Source organism: Stegostoma tigrinum, chromosome 25 (assembly GCF_030684315.1).
Source record: "Stegostoma tigrinum isolate sSteTig4 chromosome 25, sSteTig4.hap1, whole genome shotgun sequence".
In the NCBI taxonomy this organism is placed as follows: Eukaryota; Metazoa; Chordata; class Chondrichthyes; order Orectolobiformes; family Stegostomatidae; genus Stegostoma; species Stegostoma tigrinum.
The window spans coordinates 32,263,056-32,283,153 of record NC_081378.1 but is presented as its reverse complement, the minus strand read 5'-3'; the positions used below and the strand labels follow the sequence as shown (position 1 = coordinate 32,283,153).

The window sequence follows — 20,098 nt, the reverse complement described above, 5'->3', positions numbered from 1 at the left end:
GTGGTACAAGACTATGACGATAAATGTAATGCTCTTTAATAAATTGGATTGAAGAATTTTCATTAAGATATTAGAGTTGAAAACAGAAATGTAAATAAAAGGCAATATGAATTACATTTCCATCATGGGAAGCAGACTAAATAGCGCAGGTAGGATTATAGGGGAAGGATTAAAAAGACAAACAGGAAAAGTTAACTATGTGTATAGATCTTACGGATAATTTTAAATCTGTGGCATGAATTTCAAGAGTAATAAAACTTTATATTAGCAAAATTGCTTTATTTTTTCAGAAACTGAAATAATTTCACTTATTCACATATTCTTATGTTAATTAGTAACTGCAAGACAGAAAGAAATTATTTCAATGGATATGAGGTATGCTGGAACATCCTGCAGTCATGAAAGGTGCAAGACAAATACTAGTCTTTACTTTACTTGTATCACTGATTTTTCAGATGTTCATCATGCATAAACCATTATGACATACGTCAAATTTACCCAGTTACAATGATTTACATGTTGAGCCTATCAGTGAAAACTTGAACAGCTTGCTTTGTGGAGAAGCAGGTTATTTCTGAGAGAAACGTTTAGATCGCTGTGCTTAACAGCATATGTGGGGAAAATAGAAGTTGTAATGAGATTTCCCTGTAATAACAGAGACACTGATAGCTTCTTGGTTATTGTTGCAGCACACTCTGTACTGAAGTGATGTTGTAATAGTTGCTGTGCATAACTGAAATGTTGACACTTTAAAATTGCTCAGATGGAATGATAGGTACGGTATGTGAGAAATTGGGACTCTTTGTGTCTATTTTCTGGGCACAACACCAGCCTTCTAAAATGGTGGCTTGAGCTTTCTTGCCACCACCACCCCCACCCCACCTTTGGCATGCATTTTAAGAATTATAAAATTGAGATTAATGTTCTTTTGTTCACCAAATGCATTCAAAGTAATGGGCCAAAGGTGAATATATGGAGTTAAGTCTCAGATCAGCCATGACCTTATTGAATGATGGAGTAAGTAAATTAGTTTAATGGTTAATAAGCTTAAATAACCTCTGCCTGTTCTAATGTTTTGATACCCATCCAGAATTTTCATTTAAGCAATTCTCCTATCTGAACCTTAATGACAAACACTGAATGAGTTGCTTGTGCTTCAATACAGACATCCTTTAAGGAACACTGCGATGCCTAGCAGAGTGGCTGTCAAGGTACATCGTGGTCTCCTCCATGCAATACAATCTCACCAGTGTGAAGGAACTTCTTTTATCATAGCTGAGTAGCAGGACTTTGGAGAGGAGGAAGAACAGGAGCAAGAGCAAGGGAGGATGTTATAACATTACCGCATTCTTTCTGAGCTAGCTGGGAAAGAATCATCTGAGCACAATACTGAAGGCACCAACCCCAACTCCCCATTTAGCAATATTTCCACACCTTTACAGTGAATTTGTCACTGACCATCCTGTCTATTTAAATGCATAGCAAAAGTAACATTCACCACAGAAAGAAACATTTCAACCAAATTTATAAATATAACTATTCATATTACATACAAAAACTCAGATTTCTCATTCTCTTCATGCCTGTCTCATGAGGCCTCACTAGTCCATACCCTCCTTCATCGTGTCACGCCAGTGACTGCAGCATGGTTGCTGGATAGCCACTTAACATTCAGTGGAGGAAACTGCAGATCTCCTCGAAGCTCTGGACTGAGGTGAGACTGGTGACCATCTCAGGTTGTTAGTACCATTCTGGGCTTGTAGCCCAAAAGGCAACAGCAAGATCATCTGATATTTGGTAGGCTCAGAGGACACATGTTACCTGATTGAGAGACAGGGCAGCAGGTTTACTCACCATGGAGCCACTAGTACTCACCCAGGACAACAATTCAGCAATCCTAATATTGTATTGAAGGACAGGTTGAGGACTGCCTTTGACTCTATGCAAACTAGTTTGCATATTGAAATCCACAGACACTATGGTAGCAGTTGCATAAGTTTTTTTTACTGTAGCACTAAGGTTGGGTGCCTGTTGTTTGTACTAGTATGGAAATTGTGACATCAACCTTCAGACATTCCTTCCTGGTTTTCCATTACTGTGTGAATGGAATTGGCTACCATTCCTATGCTGGAGAGGATGGACTTGAAGCGTTGCACAATATCGAGTAGGTCTTGGTCTCCTCCAGGCTCCTTGGTATTGAACATAGGTTTTCTGTCGTACTTATTAATGCATCAAGCATGTTATTGTACATAAACTCCAGCATTCTTTTGTTGGCTGCCCCAATGAAATCATTGCCTGAGCTCCTGAATGGAGTTATATATAACCCTGTCCTCTGGTGAGGTTTTGCATCCTGCCAATTCATGCCAGGTGTGTCACCATATGCAAATCTTGCCTCCTAAGAGACAGAAAGTATCTAGTAGCAGTGAGCATGAAATCAAGTGATGGTGCTCTTCATCGTACTCCTTCATTGCCTGATCAGACTTAACCATTTGAGTCTGAAAAAAGGTACAAAGGTGCATCTCTGGTGAGGGTTGGTGATGTAAGAGGTTCATAGCTATATCACCTGCAGATTTCAAATAAGAAGAATGTGGTATGAAGAGATGTTAAGATGTGGGAAGATGGAATGGATATGTGGAAAGGCAGAACAGCTATGTGGATGCAATTGTTCTAAATAGTTTCAGCTTCCTAGCTTGCCATAACCTCTGTAATGTGTGTCATTTTACTAGCCATACAGCCTTTTCTATGAAGGTCACAACATGTAAGTTCACCACTGTCCTCCAGTTAATTTTATCTTTAATAATCCTCTAGGACTGCATGACCCCAAGACAAGGGGAGGCACATTAATGAGAGTGATGTGATCTGATTTATGTGGCTGCCATGACTGAATAGCTGGTGGTATCTTAAAGCTGAGATATGCTTGTAAAACTTTCATAGTGCCAAATCTATGAAGGTTCAGTGAAACATAAAAATGTTTGTTATCATTCTTGATTGATAGGTACTGTTGGCAGCTCAGTGATGGAGCTGTAGTAAATTCAAAGTGTCTGAGACTAATGATACTTTTGGTGACATATGGCATTTGAAAATACATTCCCTAGCATTGACCACTTATGTGTCAGGAGTGGAACTTATTGCACTTACATCCAAGTCCTTGGCCTAAGCTGCTGACTTTAATTTTCATGGCTATCTGTTCCCATTGCCCTTCGACTCTATGTGGAGAGAGCCTGCTGGTCTCTTGCAGGGAACCAGACATCTCTCCTCCTCTCTACCTCTTCCAGACTCTCAGTGTACCATCCATAAGCTGAAGAACTCCCTCTCTTTCTCTCTCCTGGAATCCCTGTTGCCATTATATTTAAAGTTAGGTTCTCTTCCAATATGACTGCCAGCACTTACTGCAGCTTTGGAACATCTCTGGTTTTAAGAGGGCTAAGCGAGCTTTAAATGCTGCAAGCAAATTATGCTTTTGGGCTTCCTACTGATGTGTGCAGCCAGTATCTAGTTGTATGACATAATTATTCACTTAAGCACACAATAAAAATTGTTGCGGCACATGTACTACATTGAACAGGTGCTTGTAAATTGTATATGATAATTTCTGTGTGCTTCAGAGCCCATGCTCAGGAACAAAGTAAGGCCTCAAAAAGGAAGAATAATGAAATAATTCGTCGTCAGACTTAAATATCTAATTCATTTTTTTTTCACTTAAGCATTACAAAAATGCCCAATGATATTTGAGGAAGAAATGAGGATATTTGAAAATTTCATATAATAGCATAAAACATCTAAAGGAGACCATGTTGCCTGCCATGCTGAATATGAAGTATGCAAGATGTAATTTGGTTCTATATTGGTATCTTAATAATAAACATATTCACATTTCAGTGACTGTAAATCTTTACCTGCTTCTGTGAATGAGGCCACCAGATAAGTAGCGGAAAGCAGGCAATATCATGCTTCCCACTTAATAAATAATGGATTTGTATCTGTGCTGACTTGCCAGCTTGAGGATATACTGATGATTGAAAGGTGACTTGATAGGTTAAGTTCCTTATTTGCCCGTGCTATCTTTATTTAGTAATGGTGAGCACATACTCCATTGTCAGTTAAACAAATAAAAACGTAGTTGTGACAGCCCAGTCACCTCAATAAATCTCAACTGCTCTATCTCAAAAATCAAAACAAGTCTTCAAATGGACACATGTAATCAAGTGAATTGATATTGTTTGAAGTGAACACTCTTGACAAAACACTATAACTGCTCTATTGAAAACATTCATCATATGTTTGACTTGTTTATAAAACAAAGACAATAACAGGGTATTTTTTTACAAAAAAAGATATTAAATTGTTCTCACTTCTGCTGCTCTCCTGTTTGTTGTTATCCCCTTCATATTGTTTCTCAGGGTTAGGTTTGGAAATAGGACATCAAGAATGTGGCACTTGATCCATTGTGACTAGATTTTAGTACTGATTTTAACGGTTATCAGGGGTGGGCATCGATCTCACGCCAGATGTGATTCACAGCACTCCAAAACAACCAGACCTCTCTTCAATCCTGACCGGTGCTAGCTCAACCTTTTCTAGCTGGAAGTAGCAACTTGTCAGGTGATGATTAAGCAGAGACAATCCGCTAACATCCGGCTTAGTCTGGGATGGAAGAGGGTGATGTATTTGGGATTCCTTGGCTGGGATGCAGAGACTTGGTGATGAATTATCATTGGCTGTGTGAGCCAACAATGGACCAGACAAGCTGAAATTTCCCATTACCAGCCAGCATGCCAGTCCTCACCTCCAGACCATTTTGTTCAAGAGGTAGAGGCTGCAAATGATTCTTCGTTCAGTCCTGCAAGGTTTTTGTCCATAACTGACCTGGACCTCTCAAAATGAATAGAAGTCATCTCTATTTGCACAGAGAACAATTATGTAAATTACTTATTTGCTATTTCAAAACTTTACCATTGGGCTGACATGCCACAATTACGCCTGTCCAACTTCCATTGCCTTGCATTGGCTAAAAAATCATTGCAAAATTGAAGAGAATGCGGCCAACTTGAAACAGACATTAGCTTCTTCAACTGCTACTGACATCAATGGAAAACAAAGCTTTTATTAAATTTGTAAGTGTTGGAGCCCAGCCTTTTTGAAAAAAAAACCCTCTTTTAAGAAAACAGGCAAGCTACATTGTTTGGCTCACCATTTCTGTTAAGTGACGTAAATGTGGTGAAGGCAGATATCTGTTTGTTGGAAGAAATATGTTTGATTATATGTTGACACGAGCAACATTTTAAATTTCTGATGCATATGGTAGTATTTTGAAAGCTAGGCCTAAAACCAAGTAAAGCAATATTATGTTTACTATCCATTTCATCTCAATGTTTTCAGTGGTTCCCAAAGTTATTGGCTGTTTTATTTTGCATGTAGCCATCATTCTAATCATTAATTGCACATGACAGCTTACTGCAATATGACGGTGAAAAGTTAATGCATTCCAAATGATTTTCCTCCTTTCTTTGCGCAAATATTCAGCGAGTACTTCCCAAAAGTAGTGTTTAATCCCCTCATACTCCTGTGGAAATGGCATGATGGGCTGTATGTGTTTGAGATGCAAGAGAAACGTGGCATTAAAAATTAGAGAAAGTACCAAAAGTAATGTAGCTTGTGCAATGTATTTATAGGAAGCAGACCAGATTTATGATCAACTGGTTGTGGTATCCGCTTAATGCCCTAAAAAAAACAGACAATGTGGGTTGTCAAACTCTGGCAGAACTGCAGAGATGGTGTGGTTAAAATGCAGTGATGATGCATGGTGTAGTTGCATAGGCCAGTCAGAATCCTTTAGCTTGTAATGCTCAAATTCAGATGTAACCAATCATGACTGTGCAATAAAAGAATCACCATGAGGAATAAAATTGTCAGCTCAAATTTAACGCTGCCTTTTGTGTCATGATCTGATACATTTCAAGTACAATTTATATTTAAGCTAAATAACTACAGTTTCATTCTTTATACTCTGTGGTACATGCAAAAGTGAGGATCCAGGAATAGCACTTTGTGGACTAACGAAGCATTGCCATTGGTAGTTGTTTTAGTGTTTCCTCTGTCCAAAGCTGGCTGCTTATCCTCAGATGAAGAGAGACGGTGTTAGTATCCACTCAATTTACAGGATTAACAGACTTAAAAGAATGGGTAACAGTTTTGTACTGTTCTAGCTCTTCAATTCATTTTTTCACTCAAAAGGAGTGACATCCCACTGTGGAAATGCATTAGCAACATGGCTGTTTTGAACATGGAGGTGGCAGCTGAGGAATGGCGGATGTTGAAACGTCACAGCCACCCAATGGATTCCAGAGCTACTAATACAACTTGTTTGCAGAATCAGCAGTCATGAGTGAAGGGGGCCATTCTGATTTGTTGACAACCATCCTCCCTTTCTTTCTCTTCACTCAAACAATATGGACACTGGAACTTATATGTAGCGGACGTCCTATGGTTTTTTACAGGATTTATTGCCATTGGTGGGAATAATGATGTCTGAATTCAGACACCGTTTGAATTTTAATGAACAGCAAGCCATTTCTTTTGGAGGAAGCCATTAGTTTGTGCAGTACTGTGAATCTAAAATGGATCTCTCTGTATCAGAAGAAACCATGCTCTCTGGCAAAAGCTTTACATATTATGTGTTCTTTCTAAAATGAAAATGTCAACCTTTGTGAAAGGCAGTCGTTGCAGCATTCTAGATACATCTTTGCATTGTGCACTGCTTGAAATGGCAAATGTATCCTAGGAAAGCTTCATAAGATACAAATGTGTGAAGGCTTCATACAATGCTCAGTTTTGCTTCTGTGAGCAGCAGTTTTCTTGAGTCAATATCATGGCAGATAATCTGTGAAGGCCATTGGGTTATCCACATACAAGTCTTGGGTTCATGGTAGGGATTCACAGAAAGTCTTCTACTATTTGCCCATCATGAACTTTTTTCCCCTATTTAATTTTTGGAATAAACATCCTCATGAAAGTGCTACTTCAAAGCAAACAGCAAATTTTTAAAAAAGGAAGTTTGTAAAGAAACCATGTACTGAATTAAAACAGAAAATGCTAGAAATACTCAGCAGGCTTGACAGCATCCATTGTAAGAAAAACAAAATTAATAGTCTCAATTTTATCTTCCTGGATGGATTTTAAGAATTAAAATCCCACACAACATTTCAGATCAGCGATCTGTCATCAGAAATGAAATGTGTTAATTTACTTTGCTTACTTTTCACTTTTTTACTAATTTACTTTTGCTAGTGCCTCTCTTGTGTATTGCTTAGAACATCTCAGGGACTAAATCTTGAACTGTGGTAGCAGTATTTAAAGGTGGGTTTGAATCTAGCAGAATGGAAGATCTGTCGGTATAGTAAATCTGGAGAAAATTTTGACTATTGAAGAATTGAGCAGAGCGTTGAGGAAACATATGAAGGACTTCTGAGATAACACAGCGTTGAGCTGGATTGACACAGCAGGCCAGGCAGCATCAGAAGAGTAGGAAAGTTGACATTTTGGGTCAGGATCCTTCTTCAGAAATGAGTGGTTTTGCGACGGGTTTATAACTCATTCAGAGATAATAAGAAATGCTGATGCTGAAGTCAGAGATAACACAGTGTGGAGCTGGAGGAAGACAGCAGGCCAGGCAACAACAGAGGAGTTTCTGAAGAGGGGTCCTGACCTAAAACATCAACTTTCCTGCTCCCCTGATGCTGCCTGGATTGCTGTGTTGATCCAGTTCTACACTGTGTTATCTCTGACTCCAACATCAGCAGTTCCTACTATCTCTGGAGGACTTCTGTGTAGTTTTGGAAGTTGTGCAGATATCTTTGGGAGTGGTTTAATAGCTTTTACTGTATGACACTTCATTGTTTAGCAGGAAAATACATTTTGAGGATAATTTTGCAAATGATGAGGGTGTTATTTAATTAGTTGTGCTTTTTCTGAAGGTAATCATGAACATAAAGATGAGACAGCATTGTCGAACGTAATTGTTGTGATTTGGGGACCCCTATGATGAAACTCTGTATCCTTGATTGAACGGAAGTTGGTGGGGTGGGGTTGCAATTTGAAGATTATATGTGACTATGAGGGTGGAAGTAACTAATTAAAAACATTCATAAACAGGGTGGAAGTGAAAATGTGTAAGCAAACATTCTATGCTAAAATGGGAACAATTTACATCATTGTGGCTGGGCTCCCAAGGACAAGGTGGTGTGAGTGCCCATAAGTACCAAATTAGAAGTAAACAGATGAGGGAAATTTTTCAATTTAGAAGGGAAAAGATTTTAAAAATTCACAAGATAAAAACAGGATGAGCATGTGGACCAGTTGTGCAGGTATATGAGCCAGTCCAACAGGCTTCTTGAGGACTCTGAGGCCACTGGCAAAAAATAACAAAAGATATTGAAAGTTGGAGCTAGTTATGCAGATAAAGTTAAACATCTCAAACTACAAAAGAGATTATTCCAAAATTATCGTATGGAGAAAAGATAATGAATACAATAGTGAAGTTTTCTACAGGGAATTGCTATTGTTATAAAGTAATTATAGACCCAGTATTTACAGAGCAATGTGAAAGAGAAAGGAGTGTGTGTGTGCAGTGATCAGAAACTGGGAACACTGACGTTCTGATAAGCACCCTATTCCTTGTTTTGGGAAAAGTAGAGGCATTGTTTTGAAGCAGTGGCTCTTCTCAACATTTTCTGTGTACGCATATATGCATGATAACTTAAAGTGCTGATTTGTGCACAGCCTGTGATGGAAAAGTTGATTGCCATATAGTAGCATTGAAGGATCTCTTGATTAGCTGTGGAATCAGTTGTCAATTGGTAGCGGCTGTGCCAGAGAGATGGGGTGAAGGTTTCTGAGACTTACAGATGAGTACAGGAGAGATTGCAGACTGGATGATTGGTGTGGAACAAGGTGTAATGGTCATTAGCATTTTGGGGTAACTAGGATGCACATTCCTGCTCCTCTTGGCCCAAAAGTAGCGCTTTAAAAAAACCTTTATCACCTGCGTTCATCAGCTTTTAGTTGCCAGGTCTTGTGAACAGTAGGAGTGTAGCCAGTCAGCTTTAAATTTTAAATGACAACCCAAATCTGAGAGATGCAGTTCCATTTAAATATTACAAAGATAGATTCACACCTCCTGAGTAGAATCCTCAGCTGCTGTAATCAAAATGGCAGTAGATTCACTGAGGGTATGTTTCACATATTTTGACCATTTCAACCCTACACATACACTCACCCTATCAACTCACCCCCAACACTGCCTTAATATATCTAACCCGCCTCTCCCTTTTATTTCTGCACCCGGGATATTTGAGATTGCAAGAAAAATGTCAAATGGAAGATTTTAGAGGAACAATTTCTAAACTATCACCTTCTTTTGCCATGACAGATGTAATTTTGTTTTTCATTTCAATATGACGACCAAATTATGAGAGAAATGTCTTACAGGAAGCGTGACAATGCAGACAGCTGCACACATTTCATAATAACACGTAAGGAAATGTTTTCCTTACCTACTATAGGTGGGTAATTTTTTTTTGTATGACCTTGGTAGAATGTGTTAGCCGAAGGATGACAAGTTATTAAACTGGAAAAAATGCTATTTTACTTGGAGGTTAACATTTCTTTTTCGTACTCTATATAAGCAGGATGAAGCACAGTTGCTATTGCCAACCCTCTATGTAACTCACCAAGCTCATTTATTTCAAGGGACAAATAATCACTTAAAATTAGTTTCAAAATTCAAGGTTTTTTTAAAAGAATTTATTTGGATGGACAAATTCATTATTAGTTCTGTAATAGTATAGAAATATTGCACTGTAAAAAGCCATACAGATTCACACCAAACGACTTTCCACCCTGTTGATTGATGTTGGAGGACCATGGTTAGCCTGAAGCTTGTGATCACTTCATCGACTATCAAAGTAATCATTAAAATCAGAAACCAAGTGTGAACTGGAGCTGCTCTGTTTTAACCAGCTTACCAGTCCATCCTGTAGAAAGTTTTATATTGTCACTGTATTATATATGTGAATTATTAGCCACTTATTTTTTCCTTCTGTGTATAATTTTTGTCTGAGGCAATGCCTAAACCACCAATAAATTGATGTTTCTCTATTCATCTTAAGAATTTTGTCTTTTGAAGGGAAATTAACCACAGATTTGTTTCAGGTTGAAAGAGCCATTTAAAAAAAAGAGTAAATTAGAAATTATCTGTAGCATGCTTTTACTTTGTGAAAGGCAATATCTGTTCTGATCCTGGCAATCTTATTGGGATACTGATTGCAGATGTGATCTAAAAAGAATATGAGAGCAATCTTGTTGGAGGTCCAGTAGTATTTCTGAAATATCAAAAGAGATTAACATGGTAGTGCTTGATGGCTGCGTGCAATTCTGGTATGTGGCAATTGGGCACTTCATAATTTCAATCCCAGATCTCTGACCTTCACTTTGCAAAGTAAGGAAAGAATAAAACTAATAATTTGCATACGGGTAGGGCCAAAGCGTTACCCCGTGTATCTCAAAAAGCACTTACTTGGCTGATGTGCAAACATGGTATAAGCTGCCCATCTTTCCTTGAAAACCCAAGTTCTGATCTACATAATTCCCAATGTCTGCACAGTTGTCATTTTATCACTGCATTTACTGTATGTAGTATTCTGGCTTCTCTGATGCAGATTAAAATTGGGATAAGCCCATCACCCTCCAGCAATAATGAGGGTTAGCAGAGTAATGTAATAATTATGATTGGTTATCTTAAAACATTAATTAATTGATTACCCAGGATTATTAGTGTAGAATTTAATGTCTATTGGAAACTGGACAATAAGTAGAATTAAAGTTGAGGAGCTGGACTTACTGACCTGTCCCTGTTTTGATGGCATTTTCTACTAGATCTTGCACTGGACAGTCAAAGCTCCTGCTCGAATCACTTGGGAGCTAAGTATGAAGCTTAGGGTCCTGTGACATACCTAAGAACTGGATTGAATTTTAACTGCCAGGACTCTGCATCATGGACATTTTTCTCAGTAACTCCCAGTAGTACAGCCAAAAGGGTAGAAATAAGTGCTCAGGTTACCAGGTGCTATCAGGAGAAACAGGATTGCCACTCCTGGCTCCGAAAGAATAGCGTGGATCACTGCCACCATAGATTTCCTTACCCCACCACTGCTGCAGTTACCACTGAGTAGACTGTTCTCCCCACAGATCAGGATCCAATCTGCCCAACATTGTGTTGACTCAGAGCTGGCAAATGTTCATTTTATATTCTAGGCTGGTGGTCTTGATTCACATTCAGAGCCTGATAATCAATGCCATGCCCTGAATTGTTACTGAATAACCAGAGCTGCAATCTTTATATCTTTGACATTGTTAAAAATTTATAAAACTGCTTATTTTTCACAGTGATACCTTTTCCTCTTTCAGGAAACAAAATTATCTGAAGCTACTTGTATTAAAAAAATCAGAAAAGAAGCTCGTGTAATTTAACAATAGAAACCCAGTTTACTCATTTCTTCCAGGACCACAACATCCCCCCACCCACCACGGTGGCCAAGAACACCTTCAACCGTGTCTCCTACATGTCCTGCAACACATTCCTCACACCCCGTCCCCGCAATAACCACCAAAAGAGAATCCCCCTCATCCTCACATACCACCCCACCAACCTCCAGGTACAACGCATCATCCTCCAACACTTCCGCCATCTACAATCCAACCCCACCACTAAAGACATTTTTCCATCCCCACCTTTGTCTGCCTTCCAGAGAGACTGCTCTCTCCGCGACTCCCTTGTCAGCTCCACACTCCCCTCCAACCCCACCACACCCAGCACCTTCCCCTGCAACCCCATACCTCCTCCCTCACCCCAATCCCAGGCCCCAAGATGACTTTCCACATCACGCAGAAGTTCACCTGCACATCTGCCAATGTGGTATACTGCATCCACTGTACCCGATGTGGCTTCGTCCACATCGGGGAAACCAAACAGAGGCTTGGGGACTGCTTTGCAGAACACCTACGCTCGGTTCGCAATAAACAACTGCACCTCCCAGTCGCGAACCATTTTAACTCCCACTCCCATTGCTTGGACGACATGTCCATCCTGGGCCTCCTGCAGTGGCGTAATGATGCCACCCATAGGCTGCAGGAATAGCAACTCATATTCTGCTTGGGAACCCTGCAGCCCAGTGGTATTAATGTGGATTTCACCAGCTTCAAAGTCTCCCCTCCTCCCACTGTATTGCAAAACCAGCCCAGCTCGTCCCCGCCTCCCTAACCTGTTCTTCCTCTCACCTATCCCCTCCTCACACCCCAAGCCGCACCTCCATTTCCTACCTACTAACCTCATCCCACCCCCTTGACCCTCCGTCCTCCCCAGACTGAACTATCCCCTCCCTACCTCCCCACGTATACTCTGCTCTCCACCTAACTTCTCCTGTGTCCATCTTCGGTCCGCCTACCCCTCTCTCCCTATTTATTTCAGAATCCTCTCCCCATCCCCCTTTTCTGATGAAGGTCTTATGCCCGAAACATCAGCTTTTGTGCTCCTAAAATGCTGCTAGGCCTGCTGTGTTCATCCAGCTCCACACTTTGTTGTCTTGGATTCTCCAGCATCTGCAGTTCCCATTATCTCTTGCTCATTTGTGCTGCTTAGAACTACACTCTTGAGAACCCATAATATATAATTCACTGAAATCATAAGTTCTAAGTTTTTGTTGTGACAACTTATTTTTGTACAGGTTACTGTTTTGTGAACCACCATTTCCAACAACATGGAATTTGACTTCGTTTTCATGATCACCTTTGAGTTTGAAAGCCAGGAAAGGATAAGTAACATGTTCATTTCTGTAAGTTCTGACCTTGAGTGATGTAATTGTGAAATTAAGTATAATGCATTGTGTCACATGCAATTCTTGCAAAAGACAGTGAACCAATGGTTGTTTTCTAAGACCAGTATAAAACAGCAATAGCTATACTGTTTATTGTAATCCCAGCATGGATGTGTGGAAATCTGCAACAAGCCAAGGTGTCTTGGAATGATTAGTGCAAGGAATAACATAGGCATTTATGCAGTTATACAGACATTTGGGGTTGATTTACTGATGAGGTAATTCCCTGTCAATTGGGTGCATTGTCTGTTTAGCTACGTTTAAATACTATCTGGTGGCTAACCAACCCTGTAACCTTGCATTTCCCGTAGCTCATGCACCAGCGTGCACTTCCCTGAAAACTATCAGTAATTTAGCATCCACCTAACTTACGCATCTTTGGACTGTGGGAGGAAACCAGAGCACCCAATGGAAAAGCATGCAGACACGGGGAGAATGTGCAAACTCCACACAATCACCCGAGGGTAGAATTGAACCTGGGTCCGTGGCGCTGTGAGGCAGCAGTGCTAACCACTGAATCACCGTGCTGCCCAACTGTTGATTTTCAACATACAAATCTTTTAACGGTAGCCTTGAAAAATTCTGGAATTTGACTTCCTTTTCATGATCACCTTTGAGTTTGAAAGCCAGGAAAGGATAAGTAACATGTTCATTTCTGTAAGTTCTGACCTTGAGTGATGTAATTGTGAAATATGTTGTGTTATGAACTAGATCAAACCCCCTCAAAACATATTAAGAAGATAGTTTAGACCCTGACTCTTTCTTATTTTAAAGGAATGTATAAGGCATGCATTTCTGATGCAATTTGATTGGTGGAAATGCTCGATGTTTAACAAAACACACTTCATTTTTGTACTGCAGCTAAAATGCAGACAAAATAAAAAGAAAAGAATTAGCTTATCTGAAAATTTATCAATATGCTTAACAAAATAATAGATATATTAACTACCACTAACTAACTGTTCCAATGTTGTAACATCATTGGCAGAGGCAAATTAAGTATAATGCATTGTGTCACATGCAATTCTTGCAGCAGGAAGAGAACCCCAGCTTTTATCTGTAACAGAGAGGAATAAGACCATCTTCATCCATCTTCAAGATTGCAACAAGTACTACTGAAAGATAAAACTAAAAAAAAAACTGGTTATGTGTGGTTAGGTATACCCGTTCAGGCTGCTTCCATTTTTCCAACTTCTAGAGAAGAAAACAACGTCCTTTAGGGAAGGAAACTGTCATCCATACCTGGCCTGGCCTATGTGTGACTCCAGACCCACAGCAGTGTGGTTGACTCTTAACTGCCATCTGGGCAATTAGAGATGGACAATAAATGCTGCCTAGCCAGTGACGCCCTCATCCCATGAGTGATTAAAGGGAAAAAAAAAGACCTCACAAGCTCTCAACAATGTGTAAAGGGGGTGTGATCTTCCTGCAATTTTCATTTTTATTTCGTTTTTGTTGTCCAAATAAATTTTGGAAACTGACTTGAAATTACTGTGAAATTGGCTACAGGTACTGTGTCTAATTAATCATCAGGTCAAACTGACTCATTTTACTTTCTATTTTCTTCATACAGCTTACATTGAGGACAACATGAGATATTTGCAGCTAAAAGGCTGTATACTCTGTCAGTATTGCTACTGAAAACACATGCTGTCTGTCATGAAATTGTCTGCTTGTGAAAAGTGCCAGCTCTTGCATGCATAAACAAGTGAGAATAAAGTTCTGTAACAGCTTTTTTCTAGCCTAACAATAAATTGGGTTTCAACTGAATGGTGCTCTAAGTCTGAAGAAATTTAGGAAAAGTTATGATGGCACCTCTGTTTCAACCCCTCTTTATAAGGGACAAAATACGCCTCTTAAAACCATAATATTACCACAGTTGTTGATTACAGTAGAAAATGATTGTGCCATAGATATACAGAATTAATCCCAGAATGGAAATCACAACATGCCAGCTGGAATTAGAGAGAATTGACAAAATAGAATATATTCCAAAAAAAGCATTGTGACCTTTGTAGGGAATGCAAAAAAAAATACAATGACTTTAACATCTCAACACGTTTAAAGAAAAACAACTATTCACCATGGAGGGTTGAATCAAGTTCCATTTTTTTTTATTGTCAGCACATAACTGCACCAAAATGCCCGCAGTAAGCTGATCTTTCTTTCTCCTGGCTGTGTAAACTGGCCACACTTGCATGTTAACAGATACATGCAACATTCATCACGGAAAACCAAATCGCTTTTTTGACATCTTTCCTGAAGGCTTACAGTTCAAAATTGCGAGAGATTTTGCAGCTAAGTACTTGTCACACATGCCATGGCCCTTGCAGTTATACAGTAAATCCTGTTCTTGACTATTTTTTTTCCATTCCAGGAATACTTCCTGTTGATTTTACGTTGGTGATAAATACCATGCATTTTCAACAATGTGTAAAGGGGGCGTGATCATCCTGCAATTTACATTTTTATTTCATTTTTGTTGTCCAAATAAATTTAGGAAACTGTCTTGAAATTACTGTGAAATTGGCCACAGGTACTGTGTCTAATTAATCATCAAGTCAAACTGATTCATTTTGCTTTCTATTTCCTTCATACACCTTACATTGAGGACAACATGAGACGTTTGCAGCTAAAGGCTGTATCCTCTGTCGGTATTGCTACCGAAAACACATGCTCTCTGTAATGAAATTGTCTGCTTTGGAAAAGTGCCAACTCTTGCGTGCGTAAACAAGTGATAATAAAGCTATGTAACAGATTTCTTCTAGCCTAACGATAAATTGGGTTTCAACTGAATGGCCCTCTGTGTCTGAAGAAAAATTCAGGGTAAATTATGATGACATTTTTTTATATCTACCTAAGTGCAAAAATATTTTGATATATCCATATCAATGGATAACAATTTTAAATACAGCTCTGCAGTCTTATGCAACTTATGTTTATATTGAATCTTTTGGAAGGTTTTTTTTATTGTACATGATTGCATACTTTAATAACACACATTACTGTTCGGCTTTTCCAAGAACATCAGAAATAATCCAGTAGCTGACACCACTTCAGGTAGCCTTCAAATTCTGGGCTCAGCTGGATAGCTGAACTGTACAAACCACAGATATACCAAGTCTGCTCTACATTCTAGCCTGATCTGTACTTTGTAAGATTCATTCCATCAATCAGGAGACTCTTGACCAATATCCAGTAATCTCCTCCTAGAAATCAGTGTTCCAGGTGAAGTCACAATGTATATTATTGTGCCATCACTTAATGCCTTAAATCACAGGGGAGGAATTTTATCAGAAGGACCTGTACACAACAGAATGGCCAAGAGTGGGTTGGAAATCCTTTGGAATTTACAACAGATTTTGTTGCTCTTCAAATCAACCACTGCATTCACCTCCCACTTCCATTTTCCACACCAACCAATGAGGACAGTTGGGATGATATCCTGAACTTGTCAAAAGAGGCATTTCCAATTAAAGGCCCTGCAATTCAGTTGAGAATGAAAGAACTGTCTCTTGATTCCAGATCTTTTGACAACAACTGAATATAAAGACACCTTGGAAATTGCTGATAAGGATTATCAGATCAACCATGATTTTGTTGAATGGCAGAGCAGACTTATACTTCTGCACCTAAGTCTTATGATCTAGCAGTGTGTCCCCACATTGGAAGACAATCTTGTTTTAGACGTTACAGATTTCAATAAAAGCATGCAATGTATGCCTGAGCATCTTTCGGAACTGAATAGAAAGCTGATTATCTGCTTGTAGACTGTCTGTTAGGGATCTTGCCTTAGATAGGTATAAAGGTACAGTGTATAATATTTATGTACTTTAATATCACTTATTCCTGAGTATGGATTTTTAAAATTTAAACTAGTGGCATATGGGTTCTCTGTATCAGAGGGGGCTTACGCAGCCATGATTATTTACTTTAAAACATAAAAGAGAGAATGACTTCCTGGAGAACAATGGGATTTTGTTTTCACTGGAAGAATTTTATGAGTGAACAAAATAAATAAATATGCCTTAAACTTCAGGTGAGAATGTCAGGGAATGATTTTTATTGATTTGATTAGAGGAAACACACATAGCTTGAAAAGGAAAAATGTTTTTTTTTGTTTCAGTTTAGGCAATTCTACCAGAATATTAGTTGAATCTGGGTATGCAAAACAGTTGCCTCTGAGAAAGGGAGATAATTTTGAATTGTTCAAGGTAGAGTGCCTTAGTATAAGGAAAGTTAATAAAGATTCCAGACCAGAAGTATTTGGTTTAACAAATTCAAGTTGAGAACCTACTTGAAGTTGAGAAAGTTTAAGTTCATTTGCTTGAAAGTTGTGAGTTTATTCTATTTTATCTTCATTTCTTCAGCATTTTAAGCTTCTATCTTGTTGTTAAAACCAAACCTGCAACATTGTGTGCTTATGATTCAATGAGAGACCGCTGTGTTAAAACCAAAAACAAACTAACTTGCCAAATTTCTGGGATTTGACTTCCCCAGCTGGGAGCATGACATTTGTGGTGGTTCCTCATTGCTGTGCCATCCATCCTTTGGAAGAGGCCACTTGTGCTGCTTGTGGTATTATGGGTTTTGCTGGCAATGCTCTTGTCCCTCATCAGAAGTCCAAAAGTGGAGCAGCATAAACCGTTTGCATATCACAGTGAAGATAACAGGGGAGTGCAGATTGAGGGATGTGAAGCCTGAGATAGGCACACTTGCTTCCAAGAATTTGGAAATCAGCTCTTGAGCAGTGAGATCACACTCTTCAGGTAGTGTTGTGAGTGGGGAATCCTTCTCTGAACAAGCATTGCCACTGTGCTCTCTCTGGCTGACTCTGAATGCCAAACAGATTGGAAGCCCTACTCACTGCTTACGAGCATCAGAACATTGGATTAAATCCTGAATTAATTATATTGAAATTGCTTCACTTACAGTTCCACAGGAGCACCCTGCTCATCTGTAAACTTGCCTGGTTCAAACCTAAAGTTGGGAGGGTTTATTTAATGTTCGTGCTGTTGTGACACTTCTTGAGTCTTCAGCCATCCCCACCCCACCACTTTCTACCACCATACTCGCACCAGCCACCAGTGCAACAGAAAGTCTGTTCACAAATGTCTCCTCAATACACTAAAATGGCCACTTGAATGTATACTGGTGACCAAACACCAAGGAACCAAACCCAAGCTCTGTTTACAGAAAGGAAGTGGAGAAAAATTACAACGATGAAGACCTCATTTTTCTTGTTACTTAGTAATAGTTCAATTACATCTTTCCACCTCCCCAACATGGGGTAGATTTTGAGCATTCTGCCAGAAGGTAAAAATGGAATTATGAGCATTGATTTCAATTGAAAAGCAATTGACCAGCTTGTGCTTCGCTCAGCAGCGTCATGTCTGGGCAGCAAGTTCAGTGCGAGATGATCCCTGCTAGAAATCTATGTGTAAAGTGAAGATCAGACTTGACTGAAATGTTCCCTGCAGCTGAGCAACCTGTTAGTACTGTCTAAGTAGAAAATAAAGGATAGTCAACTGTTAAATTTCATGATACAGGATTCCAGAGAACATTGCAGAAACAGACGCATTACGTAACAGTGAAATTTTATGACAAAGTAAGAGGTACTGCTACAATATTTCTATTTTTCCTGCATTAATATGAAAATGTCACACGCTCTAAGGCATCAGTTATTAAAACTGGTTGAAACTGAGGATCATAATGTCCCCACAATGGTGTCCTTTCTAGTAAAGTCTTCCACCCGTTGAAATTTTCACTGATAATCCTTCAACCGTTTCCACCTTACATTCTAACGTTACTGTGTAACTGGCTAACACAGCCTTCATAGCTTTAAGAAGTATAGGCTGTTGGAGCAAATGAAATGTCAAAATCCAATATTTTGGGATGCAGAAGACTTTGATGTGAACTCATCATCAAATTCCAATTTTATCAAACAGCTCCAATCAAGATAAACACTTGGAGATATCTAATTTAAAAGTAACACCAGAGAGAATATTGTGAATGTTGGAACTCTGTGAGAAATGCTCAGACTATTGACCAGAAACGTGAACTGTGTTTGTCTTTCCAAAGTAATGCCAGGCCTGTGGCTTATTTTCAGCATTTTCTGTGTTTCTCTCCAAGCTAAAATTGCTGGTTGCCTATTGAAATGTGATCATCCTAAGCAGGGCATATTCATGGACAATTTCATTACAGTTTGGACTGATTTGATAGATACCACAATTTCTTAAGCTACTGTCAGATTTCACTCATATCATAATCAGCCTTGACATAGTCCATGATCTTATTAATGGGGGAGCTGATGGTATTATTGCTGGACTGTTAATCCTGAGACCCAGATAATGTTCGGGGTAAGGGCTCAAATCCCGCCATGGCAAATGGTGGAATTTGAATTCAATAAAGGCCTGGACGTAAGATGACTGTGAATGCATTTTCAATTGTTGAAAAAAACCCATCTGGTTCACTTGTGTCCTTTAAGGAAGGAAACTACCATCCTTACTTGGTCTGGCCTACATGTGACTCAAGACCCACAGCAATATGGTTGACTCTTAACTGCCCTCTAAGCAATTAGGGACGGGCAACAAATGCTGCCTAGTCAGCGATGCCCTCGTTCCATGAATCAATCAAGGAAAAAAAAACCACCGCACAGTTCTTGTGGAAACTAAATACTATTTTCACACTGAAAACATGCTCGATCATGACTTGTAGTACTGTCACAGTGCTACGTAGGAAAAGCTGAATATAGATACAGTAGGTCAAAACATTTGTAAGGCATTGTAGCCATCAGAAGAGTTAGTTTTATCAGAATAGCATATCCCTCCATCTACCATCAAGTCATGTGACTATGCCCCCAATTCAATGAGGTCTCTGGAAAAGTGTGTTAGAAGGAACTCCAAGAATAAGTGAAAAGAAATTGTCAACCTAGTGAAGATGCAGCGCAGAACAATGTGTATGTCAACAGTGGGAATAACATGCCATAGGTAAAACAAGTGATCCTACAGTCAAAGCATCAGATTCAAGTCTTTGACCGAGTCATGAATGGTGCAGAGAATTTGATTACTAATAGATGGAAGACATTTTTTAATAAAACACATTTTTGTCAAAGGTAGAGTGCAAAAGACAATGTTGAAGTACTTACAACCAAATAACGGTGTCTCTAT

General features: G+C 39.2%; 1 protein-coding gene across 4 annotated transcripts in view; it reads left to right on the top strand.

Annotated features, from left to right (window-relative positions):
• The window catches only part of tafa5a (TAFA chemokine like family member 5a), a 579,339-nt gene that overhangs the window by 522,516 nt on the left and 36,725 nt on the right, over positions 1 to 20,098 (top strand). The window contains exon 4 of one of the 4 annotated variants that reach the window (XR_007249806.2): positions 12,780 to 12,887. The exons of the other annotated variants lie outside the window; for them this stretch is intronic. The gene's annotated coding sequence lies outside the window, so the exon portion shown is untranslated. The remainder of the gene's footprint in view (positions 1 to 12,779; positions 12,888 to 20,098) is intronic. 4 annotated transcript variants of the gene reach the window in all.